Source organism: Dromiciops gliroides, chromosome 6 (genome assembly GCF_019393635.1).
Source record: "Dromiciops gliroides isolate mDroGli1 chromosome 6, mDroGli1.pri, whole genome shotgun sequence".
In the NCBI taxonomy this organism is placed as follows: domain Eukaryota; kingdom Metazoa; phylum Chordata; class Mammalia; order Microbiotheria; family Microbiotheriidae; genus Dromiciops; species Dromiciops gliroides.
The window spans coordinates 125,117,047-125,137,076 of NC_057866.1; the positions used below are offsets into that span (position 1 = coordinate 125,117,047).

General features: G+C 40.3%; 1 pseudogene; it reads right to left on the bottom strand.

Moving 5' to 3' along the window:
* Positions 1 to 3,656: 3,656 nt before the first annotated feature.
* Positions 3,657 to 20,030, bottom strand: part of LOC122732075 — a 118,981-nt pseudogene continuing 102,607 nt past the window's right edge.

The window sequence follows — 20,030 nt, forward strand, 5'->3', positions numbered from 1 at the left end:
AGGACCTGAGTTCAAAGCCAGCCTCAGACACTTGACACTTACTAGCTGTGTGACCCTGGACAAGTCACAACCCCAATTACCTCACCAAAAAAAAAAGTATATATACATACACACACACACACACACACACACACACACACACATATATATACCAATTGGAACAAGGTCCTTGTTTCTGGACTGGAGGCTCTGATGCTTTTATCCTGTTTGCTATGCAGTTCAAATTTCCAAACTTCCAAGATGTCTTTGAGAGGTTTTAAGAACAAGGCTGGCCTTGCTTGACAAGGCAGGTTGCTTCCTATACCACAAGGGGGTGCTAAAGAGCAACATAAATTAAAGACATTTTTCTCTGGCTAAATTTCTGCTCTTGGCTGCCCTGTAATATCCATAAATAATCCCTCTCTGTAGCTGGATAATGAATCTCTCTCCATCTCTTTGGTTTACTTTTCTACATATAGAATCTCGTTATGTAACCAGTCAGTTTCTCCTCTAGAACTTCGACATATTTATATGGCTTTAGTGAAATGGTTTTCTTTGCATCAATCCCTCTGAGCTTTTAATCTTCTTTGCTATTTCTTGGGATCTTCTAATATTCCTAGTTATTCTAAGTTCCAAGATAGATGTGGATTTCAAAGATAGGAATATAAATAAGCTGGACCAATTCCCACCCCTTTTTTTCCACCATCCCTGGGTACATAGCACTTTATGTGGTTCCCTTCCCCCATCCCCACCCTGCTATTTCTAAAGATGTTAAAATTTGAATTAAATAAGGATAGTAAGGGCAGCTTTGAGGGAGAAATTAGGCACAAATGGCAGCCTGATGAATGTCTGGAAGTTGGGAAAGGAGCATTTTTGCCATATTAACAGCCTTAGTGTGAGGGATTGTGGAGGGGCAGGAAAAAGGGGGGATACCAGGTGCTAGGGGGAAAAGGCAAGCAAGACATTTACATTAGTATAGTCAGGGCCCCCAATACCTGAATCCAGGGTATGAATCTGTGCCCACATACCTGGTCTCTATAGTAGTCATGATTTCCCAAAAGCAGGACCCAGATCACCTTATTTCCTCCAACCTAATTTATCAGACCCTTTGTTAATTATCAGAATAAAGTCAGTAAGCACCCAAGAGAGAGGAATATAAAGTCAGTAAGCAGCCAAAAGAGAGGAATTTTTTTTTTTGGCGGAGCAATGCGGATTAAGTGACTTTCCTAGAGTCACACAGCTAGTAAGTGTCAAGTGTCTGAAGCCAGGTTTGAACTCAAGTCCTCGTGAATTCAGGGCTAGTGCTCTATCCAATGCACCATCTAGCTGCCCCTGAGAAAGGATTTTTTTTTTTAAAGGGATATATGAGGGAAATGGGGTGGAGATTTGCGTGTGGCTGTAGGAAATCTAGAAAAAGGTTGCCAGCTCTACTGTAACCTTCTAGTATGGTGAAATAAAACTCAAGATAATCTGCATGACTCTGGTGCTAGCTGCTGGGAGCAAGATAGGAGTTGAAAGGATTCACTTACCCTGACTCATATATCAAGCAGGCCAAGGGGGATTTCTAGCTGAGGAGATGGCAAAGGCAGTCAAAAGGACAGAATCACCCCCAAGAGATTCTTGTGCTAGCTGGGTACCGCTGTGTTATTGCCTCTTTCACAGAAAAGTAAATGAGCTGAGACCGAACTAAGAATAGCTTGAAGCTTTTGTGAAAGTCCCACCGCTGTGCTTAACTTTGCAAGGTGGTATCTTTGAGGGAACTCAAGTGCAGACTTAGATGCCCTACCTGCCTGGCTGCTGACACCTGCATTTTATCCTAACCCATCTGCAGTGGTAGAAACTTCACACAAGGATCCAATTATAGTGACAAGAGCTTAATCATAACAAGTACTATTTCTGTGTTTCTTTCCAGTAAGTAGAATTAACATTCCCTCATGATGTTGAGATGCTAAATTGTTAATAGCCTCCCTAAGGGAAGCTACTTAAATTATCTATCTCTTGTATTATTGCCAGTTAAAGATGGCTTACTGACACATTTTCATTGATTGAGTTAGACATGCTGAAATTTTGCTACTCTGTTTTGCTTCTTTAGGGATCAACCTAGTCTTCTGCCTTCCATCCTTTTTAGTTCCACCTTTTTTCTCTTTGCAAGGTACTGTTTGTTTAATGTCAAATGATTGAGAAAGAAGTTCTCTAGTAACACATCATTAACAGACAGATTAGAAGGAAAGGAAAAGAATTCAAGAGGGGTTACTCAACTGTCATGCAAAAAGCTATTTTCATGGTTCTTATTAGTAAGAAACTAGGGAAGCTTGTGCTATCTCAACTTTCTCTCCTTATCTTTCCCAGTACCCATTCTGTGGTCAAGTGGAAAGATAAATGAATTTGGAATTAGGGGACCTAGGTTTGAATTTTGGCCCTACCACTAACTAATTGTATATCTTTAGGCAAATTATTCCCCTTCTCTGAGCTTTACTTTCTCCATCTGTAAAGTGAAAAGGTTGGATTAAATAACTTTTTTTTTTTTGGTAAGGCAATTGGGGTTAAGTGACTTGCCCAGGGTCACACAGCTAGTAAGTGTTAAGTGTCTGAGGCTGGATTTGAATTCAGGTCCTCCTGAATCCAGGGCCGGTGCTCTATCCACTGTGCCACCTAGCTGCCCCCCAAATTCTTCTTTAAAAGCAGTTATCCCTCTTAAGGTCTAAACCAGTTTGGAAAGAAGTTTAATCAATTCAATTATTTTTTTTCAGTGAAAAAATGTATTTTTTCTTCCTACCACCTCTTCTCATCATTGAAAAAACAAAACCTTTGTAACAAATGTGCATAGTCAAGCAAAATACATTTCTGCATTGTTCATATTCAAAAAATATGGAGAGTGATGGAGGATTGGTGCACTAACAACAGGGGGAAGTCCAAAGGGCCTCTTTGAAGGAAGTAGCTTTGATCACAGCCTCAAAGCAGCTAGAGGTGGCAAGCATCAGAAGCAAGGAAGGAGGGTATTCTGGGCATGGGGAACAGATGCCTGCAAAGCCTAGAAGAAGGAGAAGAAATGTTCTATAAGGATAAAATCAAATAGGCCAGTTTGGCTGAATGATGGTGACTGATGTGTAATGAGCCTGGAAGGACAGCCTGGTGCTGGATTTTGAATGGCTTTAAATGCCAAATAGAGGAGTCTGTATTTTCTCCTAAGGGCAGTGAAGAGCCACAGAAGCTTCTTCTTCTTCTTCTTCTTCTTCTTCTTCTTCTTCTTCTTCTTCTTCTTCTTCTTCTTTTTGGTGAGGCAATTGGTGTTAAGTGACTTGCCTAGGGTCACACAGCTAGTAAGTGTTAAGTGTCTGAGGACAGATTTGAACTCAGGTCCTCCTGACTCCAGGGCTGGTGCTCTATCCACTGCGCCACCTAGTTGCCCCGACAGAAGCTTCTTAACAGAAAAAGGACTTGCTCTTTTTTTCTCTATTTAAAAAACCTGAACTTAACACCCAATAAACACCTGACAAAGGAATTCTGAACAATGGTCCAATAAAGAGAGAATTTCTGTGTACATTATGGAACAAGAGCCTATTACACATGAAACTGATTATTATGTAAAGCTTGTTTTCTTTTAAGCTATGTAATAAATGTAACATGTATTTTATTTTTTTATTAGTTGCATTCAATTTATTAAAAGAGATGATTGATTAGGCATCTGCAATGGTGACTTCAACTTCTACACCTGGTTCAACGCTGATAGAAGTGATCTGCTTCACAACTTCAGAAGGACTGTGCAAATCAATAAGACGTTTGCGGATTCTCATCTGGAACCAATCCCAAGTCTTAGAATCTTCACCACAAGGAGTTTTTCTAGATGTAATTCAAAGTGTCTTGGTGGGCATTCAAACAGGTTCCTTCACTTTCAAGTTCTTTTCTTTGGCCCCTCTAATCAGGTCAGCACACACCTTCTTGAGTGACTTCATGTTGCTGCTGGTGAGGGTGATTTGGATCTGGTGAATTGGCCACTTTGGGCTCCACAAGTGTCTTGCCGATGTCTTTGAATGCTATGGCAGTGGAGCAGCTTCCTGACCGACTTATTCCTTGGTGAGAGTGAACAGCGGTGAGTCAGGAGGAGAGGCAGGAACTGCCAACTCCAAGTGGCTGTGGTGATGGTACCTTCATCAAAAAGCTGTAACATGTCATTTTCAAAGCTGACCTAGGATCTGGGATAGCTTTTGTCCTTCCCTCTGTTCTCTCTCTCTCTCTCTCTCTCTCTCTCTCTCTCTCTCTCTCTCTCTCTCTCTCTCTCTCTCTCTCTTTTGGTGGGGGGAACTATCTTAACCTTCTTACTCTTCTTTTTACCTGCTCAAATGAAATATAACCCTTGTAACAAACATGCATAGTATGTCAAAAGAAGTTCCCACGTTGACCATATCCAAAAAAGGTTTGTCTCGTTCTGCATCTTGCATCCATTGCCTTTCTGTTAGGAGGTAGGCAGCATTCTTCTTCACCAGTCCTTGGAAATCATGGTTGGTTATTGTATCAGTTGGAGTTCTTTTTTTTTTCTTTTTTTTTTTTTTTTACTGAGGCAATTGGGGTTAAGTGACTTGCCCAGGGTCACACAGCTAGTAAGTGTTAAGTGTCTGAGGCCAGATTTGAACTCAGGTACTCCTGACTCCAGGGCCGGTGCTGTATCCACTGCGCCACCTAGCTGCCCCTCGGTTGGAGTTCTTAAAGCTTTTAAAGTTTGTCTTTACAGTGTTGTTATTTTATGCTGTTCTCCTGGTTCTGCTCACTTCATTGTATCAGTTCATATAAACCTTCTGAGGCTTCTCTGCAACCTCTTCTTTCATCATTTTTATGGCCTGATTATATTCCATTATTACGATTTGCTCATTTATTTCCTGATTGATGCATGCTTTCCTCTCCCCCTTTCTAGTTCTTTGCCACTTGAAAAAGAGCTGCTATAAATATTTTTGTGCATATGAGTTCTTTTTCTTTGGGAGTATATACTTAGTAATGTATCACTGGGTTAAAGGGTATACCCAATTTTAGTAACTTTGGGGGCATAGTTCCAAATTATTTTCCAGAATGTCTGAATCAATTCTCAGCTGCACCAATAGTGTATCAATGTTCCTGTTTTCCTACTTTTCCTCCAACATTTTTCCTCTTTCCACTTTAAAGGGTATGAGGTAGAAGCTTAAAGTTGCTTTAATTTACATTTCTCTAATTATTTGTGGCTTGAGTCAAGTTTTTTTTTTTCCATAGGGTTGTTGGTTAATAGCTTGATAGTGTTTTTTGCTTTGAAAATTGCTGGTTCATATCCTTTGACTGTGTATCTATTGAGGTGATGATTTTAATAAATTTGAGTCACAGTTTGAATTTGTCAGTTGTTTTGAGGATAGATTGGATAAGTAAACACTGGATTCATAGAAGCAAATTATAAGGCTATTATAATAGTTTAGGTAAGTGGTGATGTGCATCTTGACTAGAGTTGTGCTATAATTGTAGAGAAAGATGGATTAGAAAAGTATTGAGGAGTTAGAATTGATAAGGTTTAGAAATTGCTTGACTGAACAAAAATATTCTTTTTGTGGTGGTTAAGAATTAGAAATTGAGGGTATGCTTGTTAATTGGGGAATGGCTGAACAAGTTGTGGTTTATGAACATAATGGAAGACTATTGTTCTATAAAAAATGATAAGCAGGAAGATTTAAGAAAAACCTGGAAAGACCTAAATGGACTGATGTTGAGTGAAGTGAGCAGAAGCAGAAGAACATTATACATAGTAACAGCATTATATGATGATCAACTATAACAGACTTAGCTCTTCTTAGCAATACAATGATCTAAAATAATGCCAAAAGTCTTATGATAGAAAAAGCTATCCACATTCAGAGAAAGCACTATGGAGTCTGAATGCAGATGGAGGCATTTTTGTTTGTTTTTTCTTTCTCGTGGCTTTCCCCTTTTGTTTTGATATTTCTTTTGCAATATTACTAATGTGGAAATATATTTAACATGATTGTACTGTATAACCTTTGTCAGATTGCTTGCTGTCTTGGGGAGGGGAGAGGGGAAGGGAAAGAAGAGGGAGGGAGAAAAATTTGGAATTCAAAATCTTATAGAAATGAACATTGAAAACTATCTTTACATGTCATTGGGAAAAAATAAAATACAATAAAGTGGGAAAAAAGAACATAAAAACCTGTAAAGACATACATGAACTGATGCAAAGTGAAGTGAGCAGAAGCAGAACATTGAATACAGTAACAACAACAATGAAGAACTGTGATGACTTAACTATTCCAAGCAATGCAATGATCCAAGACAACTGTGAAGGACTTATGATGAAAAATGCTATCCATCTCCAGAGAAAGAATCGTACTATTACAGTGTGAGCCCCTTGAGAGGAGGGACGATTTTTGCCTTTCTTTGTGTCCCCAGTGTACAATACCTGGCACATAGTAGGTGTTTCATAGATACTGTTTGACTTGTTATTTAGTCAGCAGATGTCATCATGGTGAGATGTCTAGGAGGAAGAAGTAGAAGAAGCCATGTAGAGACAGAAACAAATCACAAATCATGAAGATTAGCAGGAACAAAGCTATGCATGGGTTGGATAATCAGGCTTCCAGCCAGTGCCATGTAGAAACTCAGTTGATCCGGAGCTGAGGGGTGGAGTGAGGATCCAGAACTTTGAGCAGTAGGGGCTCAAGGCTGCTGACACCTTGCTTTGCTCTCCCTTGTCTTCTGGTATGTTTCCAGGGGGTGGGGGTAGGGGTGAGTGAATAAGGTGGAGGCAAGGATGAAGCTTCCTTTTTGGTTAACGGTGGGATAAAAGGAGAATGGGAATGCACTCATGGGGTATGGCTGTTGGAAATGTTTCTGTTTTTAAAACTTTCTTTTTCAAATAATTCCAACTCAACGTACTTGCTGACTAAGCTGTTTGCCTGGGTTTCTGTCAGCATGCTAATTGCTGATATTTAACTGTGAGTTAATTTTAGCTGTTCCCAGTTTCACACTGGTCTCAAGACGTGTTGGGATACACTCACTGGAAAAAAAAACCCAACAAACTGCCCGCAATAGATTCCAAGTCTACAAGGGGGCTAGTGCTGGCTTGCCTGTGGGTAACATTCTTGTCATCATCATTTACATTCTTGTTCTTATTATGATACAGATCAGCCTTTTACTTCATCTCACAGAAAATGCAGAAGGCAAAAGGGGTACCCACAAGCTCATAAATTGAGATAAAAACATCACTGATAAACTGCCTCAGCACATCAGGCCAAACTTCCCAAAAGAATCACCTCTGACGTACAACCCTTCAGCCAGTTAGGTTAATCACCAGGCAGGGGTGATGGTGACTGAAAGCATATACTTGAGTAGTCCTCTTTGTAAAAGCTAGGGAAGGATGGGGAAAACAGTTTATTCAATAGCAATAATGCTGTAAAGACAAACAACTTTGAAAGACTGAACTCTTACCACTGCAATGGTCAATGGAGATTGCAGAGCACTGATGATGAAATCTGCCACCCACCTCCTGACTGAGAGGTGAGGGGCATGATGAGACATATATAGATAGGGTGTCAGAAAAGCCTTAGTGAAGTTTTAGCCTTGTTGTTGTTGTTGTTGTTTAGTCATGTCTGACTCTTTGTGACCCCATAGACTGACCATATTGTCTGTGGGGTTTTCTTAGCAAAGATGCTGGAGTGGTTTGCCGTTTCTGTCTCCAGTGGATTAAGACCAATAGGGTTAAGTGACTTGCCCAGGGTCACAGTCTAGTGAGGCCAAATTTGAACTCACGTCTTCCTGACTTCTGGGTCCAGCACTCAATCCACTGACCCACCCCATTGCCTAAAAGTATTAGGCTTCTAAAGCTTAAAACTGCTCTAAGACTCTTGTTATACTCTAAATTTTTGGACACGTCAATGAGGAGATTTGTTTTGATTGACTATACGTACTTGTTATAAAGATTTCTTTTTTCTTTTTCAATGTGGGAAGAGGTGAAGATGGAGAGAAAATAGATTTTTAATTGGAGAAATTAAATTTAAAAAATAAGGTGGGGAAGATATATGCTTTTTGAACTACCTTGTGAGATTGTGCCTTGACAGTAGCTCCTCAGATTGTGGTCAGTCAGCTAAGGCGATGGGGGTTCTGGGGACTTTCTTCCTCTTCGTAGGCAATTGGTTCATGCTGGGCTGAGCGGAGGTGCTAAGCAGGTGCCAGCTCTCAGTGGTTACCAGGGGGTCCAGGACCCTCTATCCCTCAGTTCTTTTCTTCTTGTATTCAGGGACTGGATCTCAGCAAAGGGAAATCTACAGTTCCCATTGCCAGTTCCACTGTCTCTCCTTTCTCCTTACTGTGTGGCTCTGAGCAAGTTACTTAACCTCTGCCTCAGTTTCCTCAACTATAAAATGGGGATGATAATAGAACTCACCTCCCAGGGTTATTGTAAGGATCAAATAAAGTAGTATTTGCGAGGCAGTTAGCATAGTGCCTCTCACATAGTAGGTGTTTAAGAAGTACTTATTTCCTTCCTTTCTTCTTTAGAACCTTCTCATCACAGCTTGGGCTGCTGTCACTTCCTGTGGCCCAGCCACATCCCCTACCCTCCCTGAAGCAGGATTGGGAAGGCACAGACAGAAAAAACATTTTATTTTATGAGTCAGTACCAATTTTGAACTGAATTTTGTTGCCATCGAAAGTTGTCTTTTAAAAAAAAACAACAAACCAAAACATAATTGTAGTAATTGTGTAGTAGAGGCAGTAGTAAATGGGTAGTAAATAGGCAGCTGGAGTCAGAAAGATCAGTGTTTAAGTTCTGCCTTTGATACCTATTGGCTGTGTGACCCTGGGAAAGTCACTTATTGCCCAAATCAAGTCTCTAAGACTCTCCAAGAACAGTGGCTGATATGAATAGGTAGAAGGAATCTTCTCACTGGGAGTTCCCTGTAACAATGAAATTATGGCAAAAAAGAAAATGAATAGTATGTGCTCTGTTTGCTTTATTCAAACTGCATCACATGTCTTCCCATGGTAATTAGAATTTTTCACATTTCTCATTCCTTATGACAGTAATATTCCGTTGAATTAATATGCCACTGTTTGTTTAGCATTTCCCCAATTATTGGACACATTTTTTTTTTTTGCTTTTACAAATAGCAATGCCATGAATATTTTCAAACAGATTGTTTGTTTGTTTTAAGTATAAACCCAATAGTAAGATTACTGGGTCAGGAGGGACAATCAGTTTTGTAACCCTTATTGTATTATTCCAAATTCTTTTCTAAAATGATTGTACCAATTCACAGCTCTACCAGCAGTGAATTAGTATACTTGTTTTCCCACAATCTGGCAAATATTGCAATTTTCTATCTTTGCCAATTTGATGGGTAGGAGGTCTTACCTTCGAGTTGTTTTAATTTGTCGTCAATATTTCATTCTACGTATATGGAATGAATTCCTCTTGAATTCACCATGCAGTCTCATTCAGATATCATGCAAATGAGCACATGTCCCTGGATTAACTAGAAAAACAATAACAATTTGCTTTGGTAGAACAGAGAAAATCTGACACAAAGTAGTTTCCCTATTCTTGCCTACCAGTTTTTAACAACATGCTCTGAACTCAAATTAGGAACTTTATCGGAGGGGTTTTCAGTTCCCTAAGCTGCCATATTTCCCCTTGTGAAATAAGCAGAAGGCTATAAATTAAACTCTTTTTAGCAGCTGATAGGTCTTAACATTAACAGCCCCTTGAACGAATCTCCCAGAGGGTAAAAAAAAAAAAAAGATATTTTTGTACTCTTTAGTGTCCTTACTTCCTCTCAGAGATTCTTAACCCTGGGCCTAAACAAAGAAGAGTCTGAAGGTTCGGATGCCCAAGGTCTTTAGGCAATCTTATCCAGTGTTTATCACTTTGTTAAGGCATTGCAGGTGATTCAGAAAAAAAGTAAACAGCAAGGGGGTCAGCTAGGTGTCACAGTGGATAAAGCACTGGCCTTGGATTCAGGAGGACCTGAGTTCAGAGCCGGTCTCAGACACTTGACACTTACCCATATTGCTCTGCAAAAAAACCAAAAAAACAAAACAAAAAAAGTAAACAGCAAGTTTCTGACCTCCAGCAGCTTAAAATTGAATCAAAGTAACTAGATTAATTTAAGTCAAGGGCTATCTCCTTTTATACAATGCTACAATAGTTTCTAATCAGTAGCTAAATTATGACATGGTCTTCAAGGGAAGAGAAAGAAAAGATCAATATGGAGTAGAATAGGGACACTAGTCTTCATGGAGGAGGACAGGTTGGAAGTTAGCCTGGAGAAAAGGGTAGCTTGTGTGTGTGTGTGTGTGTGTGTGTGTGTGTGTGTGTGCATGGCAATTAGGGTTAAGTGACTTGCTCAGGGTCACACAGCTAGTAAGTGTCAAGTGTCTGAGGCCAGATTTGAACTCAGGTCCTCCTGAATCTAGGGCCAGTTTGCTTTATCCACTGCACCACCTAGCTGCCCCAAGGGTAGCATTTTTAATAGTTTGGGGCAGAGAGAAGAAGACATTTGCAGCAAGAGGAAAAACACAAGGGAAGACACACAAATTGGGAAATGAGCGTGTTTGTGTGGGACAGTGATCAATTTGGATGTTCTTTTGGGGGAATGAGTGAAAAATAAAATTGGATAGGTGGGATGGGACCAGATTGTGGAGTGCTTGCAGATCTAAGCAGAGGAGTTAGCCCTTATGTGATAGGAAATAGAAACCTAAGAAGGGTTTTGTAGCATTGGAATAGCAAGATGAAAGCAACATATGTATGAGAAACTGGAGACACTGGGGTCACAGAAGAAGCTAGCTAGGAGCTTGTTGCTGTTGTTCAGGTACAAGGCAATAAACTGGGGTTCTGGCTGTGGGTACAGAGAGAGACAAATAGGAGAGACTTTTTTTTTTTTTGGTGAGGCAATTGGGGTTAAGGTGACTTGCCCAGGGTCACACAGCTGGTAAGTGTTAAGGTCGGATTTGAACTCAGGTCCTCCTGACTCCAGGGCTAGTGCTCTATCCACTGTGCCACCTAGCTGCCCCAGGAGAGACATTTTGAAGAAAGAACTGGATTTGTTGACTGATGAAATAAAGGATGAAGGAAAGGGGTGAGTCAAAGTTGATCCTAAGCTTTCCTGAAATTGAAAAGAGGCTAAAAGACTGAGGAGGGGCAAAGATAAAACAACAGCCTCTTTTATAAAACTCACCTCGAAATTAATTTTGTGAATTATGTTAAAATCAATTACGTAATTATTCACTGCTTATTATAAATAAGATGTCCAAGGGAGTACACCAAATGGCATTTTTTCTTTTCTTGAACACGCGGCAGCATGCTCATTGTCACTGTATATTTATTTATCTCAGAGTATGAGTTTCTACATGGGCTAATCAGTTCTATGACAGGGAAAACTTCATTTCTTGCCCACAGACTGGACTCCTAAACCTCCTCAGATGACCATCTGGGCAAATGCGTGCCACCTCTCCTAGGGGAGACTGTCATAGGCTTATTAGTTTGGAGCTGGAAGGTAGGTCAGCTCGTTCAGCCTTCTCATTTCACTGCCGAGTGAAAGCCCAGTGAAGTTGAGTGATTGGACAAGGTCACGCCTGATGAGCAACTGTCAACTGATCAGGGTAAATTCATTCTTTTTTTTTTTTTTTTTTTGGTGAGGCAATTGGGGTTAAGTGACTTGCCCAGGGTCACACAGCTAGTAAGTGTGTAAAGTGTCTGAGGCCGGATTTGAACTCAGGTCCTCCTGAATCCAGGGCCGGTGCTCTATCCACTGCGCCACCTAGCTGCCCATGTAAATTCATTCTTACGTGTCAGAAGAATTTTTTTCTTTTTTTTTTTAGAAGAATTTTTGATTCCCCTTTATTTGTCTTTATTATTTGAGGTCCCTGGGGAAAAAAACAAAACAAAACAGCTCAAAGTTGTATATTTACCTCACAATGGGAAGATAAGGGAACAACCAATAAATGGTTCCTACTGTGTCCCAGAGGCTGTGTTATGAGCTTTACAAATATCCCCTCACTGAAACCCTCCTGTAAGGCAGATGCTATTATTATTCCCATTTCCCAGCTGAGGAATCTGAGGTTCACTGACTTGCTCAGGGTCACACAACTAGTGTCTGAAGCTAGATTTACACTTGTCATCCTAACAGTGGGCTACTAGCTGCCATTCATCTGACCGGTCAGTAATGGTGTCCTCCTACAGGAAAGCTAACATTTTTCCTTTCCTCCAGTCCTTTCCCTACCTCCATTTATTGATTCCTTGAATGGTTTTTTTTCCAGCAGTTGTTTCTGGTCAAGTATTTATGGTTTTCTCCAAGTTAGTTAAAGAAAAGGAAGAAATTCCTGGCAGGGATTCAGGAGAAGTGGATTCTATTCCTAGGGATTGCATTGTTCTCTCTCTGCTCCCTTAACCTTCTTCTACCCTGTTTCAACATGTCTGATTCTGCTGTCCACTTCCTTCCCAGCAGGAAGGTGAGCATGAAGTAAGACAAGCCTTCGAGGTTTCGCTTGTAGCTTCTTTAATTAGGACTGGGGGCTTGGGCCAGGCCACCTGACTTGAGTAATAGACTCCTTAAAAATCCTATAGTTACCTCATTTTCAAGCTGATGTGCTTCAGTCAGCCACAAGGTGGAAGCATCACACAGAGATTCCCAGTAAACCTTGGCCTGCTCTTTGTTTCTCCTTTCATGGTGTGTCCTCAGTCCCCAAAGGCTGGGAGAGGAGCTATTGAAAGCAGCTTGGAGGCATGTGTGCAGATGTATTTCCTTCACATGTTAGGTTTTCAGAACAAGCCCTACCTACCCATCCCCAGCCAGTTGACACATTGCCAATGAGAATGAACAGTGATAAGTAATAGGTACATTTGCATTTTGAATGTAAAGGTGTGTTTTTTTAAAACACTTTTTGGGGGGGGGCAGGGCAATGAGGGTTAAGTGACTTGCCCAGGGTCACACAGCTAATAAGTGTCAAGTGTCTGAGGCTGTATTTGAGCTCAGGTCCTCCTGAATCCAGGGCCGGTGCTTTATCCACTGTGCCACCTAGATGCCCCAAAAATCACATTTCTAAAAGGGACAGAATTAATCAATGTTCATTTATTTTTATTTACTTTTTTGTTTGTTTCATTTTGTTTTGCGGGACAATGAGGGTTAAGTGACTTGCCCAGGGTGACTGTGCATTTATTAAGCACCTGTTATGTGGCAGACACAGCCAAGCATTGGAAATTCATTGGCAAAAAAGAAACAGTTCTTGCCTTTAGGGAACTTTCATTCTATCAGGGCAAATAGCGTGGACATATGTAAATCTATACAAAGTAAATACAAGCAAATGGGAGAGGGGGTTGGGTCTTGCAGGGATTTGGGGAATGGGTGCCTTGAAGGAGGTTTGAGATTCTAAGAGACAGAAGAGAAGAAGTGAATTGCAGGTATGTAGGACAGCATTTGCAAAAGTCTGAAGATGGGAGAGGAAATGTTATGAACAGATAAAAGTTATAGACTCAAATTTTAAAAAGTTATGATGATAAACATTGTATAATAAATCCTTTTTTCCTACTCCCCCCCTCTTTTTTCCAGGGTAATGAGGGTTAAGTGACTTGCCCAGGGTCACACAGCTAGTGTCAAGTGTCCAAGGTCAAATTTGAACTCAGGTCCTCTTGAATCCAGGGCCAGTGCTTTATCTACGGCACCATCTAGCTGCCCCCTTTCCTACTCCCTTTTTCTGAACCTGTCCTCTGTCTATTCCAGAGTCCCATGATTTCATTTTCTTTCCACTTTCTTTTCACACTAATATCTTTTCCTCCTAATTTTCTTGCCTTCTCTCAATATTGTGTTTCCAGTGCCTGATTAGTAAAACTGAAGGCAGATGACAGATAGATAGATAGATAGATAGATAGATAGATAGATAGATAGATAGATAGATAGATGGATGGATGGATGGATGGATGGATGGATAGGTTGACAGCAAACAAATGATAAACAGACAAAACAGGCAGGTAGGCAAGTGGGTAAAAAGATAAATGACAAATAGCTGATTCAGCCCCATTGTATCTTTAACTCCAAACAGAGACTCAAGATAAGCAGGATCCAACTCCCTAGAAGGAAGTTAGTGCAGAAGAGGAGGCAGAAGGGAAAGTACAGCTGGTAACTAACTAAAGAGAGTAGGGAAGTAGTAGTACTACTCTGATGGGTAAAGGGCACTTAGTTTAAGATTAGTAAGTTAACACTATGCTCAGAAAGGCTCCATCCTTTGATTGGTCAGGGCTCAAACTGAATTAACAAAGTTCACTCAGGTCCTTGACAATTTCACGATTTAATAGGAGATGTAGAGGTTTGTGTCATCCATAGTCTAGTCACTTAGTTGGTTATTGGAATTAACATTTGAACCTTGGCCTGGCTTTCCTTGTCGTGCAGCACATGTTTGAGGACAGCCTGGTTACCTGTTGTACTGGATCAGATACCATGATGAAGATACCACAGAAGAAAAAAAAAGAAAGGTTGTGCATCCCAGGGATTTCATCTTTGGAAGAAAATACTTCTCTGATCTCTTGGGTAGTGACAGGAACAAGATAACCAGGTGGCAGGGAGAGGGGCCATTGAAAGTAGCTTGGAGGCAGTTGTGTGCAGATGGATTTCCCTACAGTTTTAGGGAAGCTGGTCTGGGAGCCTAAGGGGTTGCCCTGAGTTAGCCATCACACCAGATGACCCACAACCCTGCAGTACCCGGCACAGCATTCAGCAGACATTCATTGTAGATACCCAGTTCAATTTGATTCCAGTAGCATAACTCAGGAAGAAGGGCTTTCTGTCAGTACATAGTAGAAGGAATGTAGAATCCCAGCTCAACTTTGCTCCCACCCTCCTTCAACCATATGATAATGACCATATCTTATATCTCTTCTATGCCCTCCTCACAGTGTCTACAGCAGTGCTGAACATATACTAAGTGCTCAGCAATTTTTTTTTGTTTTTGTTTTCAGCAAATGTTAATAGAAAATGGGGCATTTTCAATTTATGCACTCTAGAGGTGGACAGCGTGGGAGAAATGGAGCTCCTGGGATTATTGTTGTTCAGTCATTTTAGTCATGTCTTACTCTTTGTGACCCCATTTGGGGTTTTCTTGGCAAAGATAGTTGAGTGATTCACCATTTCTTTCTCCAACTCATTTTTATAGATGAGGAAACTGAGGCAAACAGGATTAAGTGAGTTGCTCAAGGTCACACAGCTAGTAAGTAGGGTTGGCACTCTGCCACCTAGTTGTCCTGCTCCTAGGATTAAGTGCTGCTAATTTGGGCAGAAAGTGGCATTTGAAGTGTGTGTGGGGGGAGTACAGATCTTGCACTGTCACAGGAAGTAGAATTTCCTGATTATTCCTCTACCAGTTATTCTTCTAAAGAAAATAATTACCAAGTCCCATTATGACTCCAAGGTCTGTGGGAACTTTGGTGTAGTTTCCAGCTCACAATCTGTTATCCTATATCTGTGTGGGCAACAGCCATTGATAAAATCTGGGAATTAAAGCATTACACTCTGTCTATCTGTCTATTTATACATCCATTTATGTATCTATCCATGTGTCCATGTATCTATGTATGTATCTAGCTATCTGTCTGTCTTTTATCTGTCTGTCTGTCTTTCTCTCTCTCTCTCTCTCTCTCTCTCTCTCTCTCTCTCTCTCTCTCTCTCTCTCTCTCATGTTTGCCTATCTGGAGAAGTCAAGAGCAGCTCCCTCAGTCCTTCCCCTCCAAAGGAAGGAACAGAAGTCCTATTCAGTGTTTGTATGCATGAGAGAACTGGGTCTTCACAGTGACCCTCCCTCTCCCCCTGCTTGAGGAGTAGGGGACTGACTTTGTGAATGAAAGGTCTGTGGGCATTTGTTTGATGCTGTGCAAGAGAAGCAGTTGAGGAACAGCCCACACTACCAGTTCTGTCCTTGCTGAGAAAGTAGCCATTTTTGAGAGAGAGAGAGAGAGAGAGAGAGAGAGAGAGAGAGAGAGAGAGCAAAAAAACAAAACAAAACTGGGGGGGGTAGAGAGAGGGAAGGGGAGGTAGAGGAAGAACAATGATCAGAATTTTGTATAATGATTTCATTCCAATTTCTTCAAAAGTCTATAAATTATATTAATTTAAAGGATATTTCACTTAAAACTGATTCTTTTTCTAAAGAGTAAAGCAACAGGAATTTAAATTTAAATTTAAAATCCTCTTCTTTGGGAAATGTAGGATTTTGTACAAGGGGACAGCTAGATGGCTCAGTGGATGGAGTGCTAGGCCTAGAGTCAGGAATACCTGAGTTCAAATATGGCTTCAGAAACTTACTATTTGTGTGACCCTAGGCAAGTCACTTAACCTCTGTTTGCCTTAATCCACTGGAGAAGGAAATGGCAAACCACTCCAGTATCTTTGCCAAGAAAACCCCACAGACAGTATGGTCCATGGAATCATTAAGAGTCAGACATGACTGATCTACTGAGCAACAAGAAGGGTTTTGTAAGAACAGGCGGGCATTTGTAACTGAGACTTTGAGGGAGAAGGTAGGTAGTCCAGATTTCCCTCTAACTAAATCTGACCTCAAGATAGAAAGGGAAAATGAAAAAGAACCGGATATCTCAGCTTCAAAGGGCATTTGAACCTTGGTTAAGTTACCTCATGATCTATCTTTGTTCCAAAAAACATTGAACGAAAGTGGCTTCTATGTTCAGAGAAGGCACTCCCTGACCTTTCAAGGAAAAAGCAATAATCAACTGAATTGTTGATAATTGCCAAAGTAGAAGATGTCTTAAAACCTCAAGTGCTCCCTGAAAATCCATTAGGACTAAATAAAAAAGTGAAAATCCAATTAGTAATACAGATATTTCCAAATAATGCCAACAAAGGTAGTACTAGCGATATTTGTCTGGTCACAAATTCTCAGCTGATACTGAGAACTGTGTGTGAAAGCTCCATGACCTTTGTCCACTCTGATTGATATATGGTGTATATATAGCAAGAGACCAGGACCAAACTGGTATTCCTACAAAGAAAAGGCTCTTCTGAGAAAAGTGGAGAAGTTCTGTTTGAGAGACAGCTGGCCCCAGCAATCCCTCCAATCACTCAAAGGAATGATTTAGTAACATTCAACCACAGGGAGTCTGGGTACATTACAGAATGAAGAAACTTTCAGTTCCTATATCCAATCTCTCATATCCTTCGATTCCAAGGTTTTTAGACATAGTCTAGTAAAAGAATTAAGAAGAATTCAAAGTTGATGCTGGATTTTTTTTTCCTTGAAGAGTGAAGCACAGTGCCCACATTAGGTACTTGTTGAATAGGTGCTGAATGAATGCTAACATATTTTAATAGTATTTTATTTTTTCTAATTACATGTAATGACAATTAACATTCATTTAAAAAAATTTTTGAGTTCCATAATTTTCTCTATCTCTCTCTTCACACTCCCCTCCCTAAAACAGTAAACAATTTGATATAGTTTATACATGTACAATGTAAAGAATTAATTGTTATTTGAGGTTTTTATGACCCCATCTTTTGGCTAGAATTAAAAAAAAAAACTCGGCGCATGCACTGGCCTCTGGGGCTCTGCAAACGGCATGGTGCTCTACCCACTGGTTGTAGCAGTCGCCATGGTGCTGGCATCTCACATCATCACCACTCACAGTTGCCTACATGGACCTAGCAAAATTATAATGATTGGAAGCCTAGTGAGGGCAGTCATGTGACTGGCAGAGTGGCCAGTCAATTGGCTGGGGGCTGTGTGTGATCAGCCTGGGGTCTGCTGAGAAGAAAGGAGGAGATTCGCCATTCTAGCTTGAAGCTAGAAGGTGACAGGACGCTGCTGTGTGTTCAGCTGATTCCTGGGTGGTGGTATTTTTTCAGGTATTATAATTTCCCCTTCCCCATTTTATTTCCTTTCCCTTGATCCTACTGATCCTATTTGTGTGTGTGTGTTTTTTTTAAGTTCATTCTTGTTAAATAAATCCTGCTCTGTTTTGAGGGAGGCTGCTGTTCTCCTTCCTTGCCCCAATATTGCGGTGAGCCGCTTAGCTAACACTCCCCAATTAAAAATTGGTCCCTACAGCAATCATATAAAACCTATTTCCATATTAGTCATGTTGCAAAAGAAGAAACAGACCAAAAAGGAAAAAAAACACAAAAAAATGAAGACAGTAAAAATAGTATGCTTCAATCTGCATTCAGACTCCATCAATTTCTTTCTCTGGGTGTGGATAACATTTTCCATCATAAGTCCTTTGGAATCATTGTGTTGCTGAGAATAGCTAAGTCATTTGTAGGGCATCATCATACAATGTTGCTGTCACTGTGTACACTGTTCTGGTTCTGCTCACTTCACTTTATATCAGCTCATGTAAATCTTTCTAGGTTTTTCTAAAATCCACCTGCTTGTCATTTCTCATAGCACAATACTATTTCATTACATTCACATACCACATCTTATTCAGGCATTCCCCAGTTGATGACTATGCCCTTTATTTCTAATTCTTTGTGACCACAAAAAGGGCTGCTATAAATCTTTTTGTATATGTAGGTCCTTTTAACTTTTTATTTTATTTTCTAATAAACATTTTTATTGATAGCTTTGGGTTCCAATTTTTATCCCTCTTTCCCTCCCACCTCTCCCCCCTCCCTGGGGTGGCAAAAATCAGATATGGGTTATACATGTATGATTATGTAAAACATTACCATATTTGTCATTTTGTACAAGAAAACTTGATTAAAAGAAAAAGTGATTGAAAGTAAAAAATAGCATGCTTCAGACTGTTACATCAATATCAGTTTTTTCTTTGGAGGTGGATAGTATGTTTCATCAAAAGTCCTTTGTCATTGTCTTTCATCATTGTATTGTTGAGAATAGTCAAGTCATTCACAGTTCTTCATCAAACAATATTGCTATTTCTGTGCAGAATGTTCTCTTGGTTCTATTCACTTCACTACACATCATTTCATACACATCTTTCCGGACCTTTCCGAAGTCATCCTGCTTGTCATTTCTTATAGCACAATAATATTCCATTACCATCATATACCACAGTTTGTTTAGCCATTCCCCAATTGATGGGCATTTCTTTGATTTCCAATTCTTAGCCACCACAAAAAGAGCTGCTATAAATATTTTTGTGCAAACAGGTCTTTTTCTCTTTTTGGGGATGTCTTTGGGATATAAACCTAGCAGTGGTATTGCTGGATCAACGAATATATACTATTCTGTAGCCCTTTGGGCATAGTTCCAAATTGCTCTCCAGAATGGTTGAATCAGTTCACCACTTCACCAACAGTGTGAATGCCAATATAGTAATTGTGTTTATTGCTTCTTTTAATGCTTACAATGATTCTGTAAGGTAAGTGCTAATATCTTAATTTTACTAAGGACGACAATTAACATTTTACAGTAAACTGAGGCTCAGAGGGGAGACTTACCCAGGGTCACTTTGTTCATGAGGAAGGATGTGAACCCAGAGCTTCTTCATTCCAAGTCCAAGCTTCTCTACACTATATAATGCTATACTAGCCAAGCTCTTTGTTGAATGGTGACCCTAAAAAGGAGCCAGATTCTTCTTCCACATCTGGATAAATGGGCAGATCCCTAGCAGTAACTTGCACTACTCTAAAATAGGTATTCTATTTTAAAACCTAGGTTGCTGCCCTGTCTTTATTTAATTCAATTCAAGAGGCATTCATTAAGCACTTACTATGCGTTTGACCCAGTGCTAGGCTCTGCTGGCATGCCAAAGACAAAAAAAAAAGTTCCTGCCTTCAAGGAGTTTATATTGGGGATGGGAGGGGAGGGAGAGGAAAAAAGTATACACATAGATAAGTAAATGCCAAACGAATACAAAATGAAGAGGCAAATGTCTAGTGTAGAAGAAGCACGGTAGTTGGGCTTCGAATAAAACTAGAGATTCTATGGAGGAGAGGTGAGGAGGGAGAGCATCCCAGATGTGGGGACAGTATGTGCAAAGATACAGGGGAAGGAGAAAGAATGTCAGGTAGAGGGAAGAGTGAGGAGAACAGTTTGATGGGTGCATAGAATACAAGAGG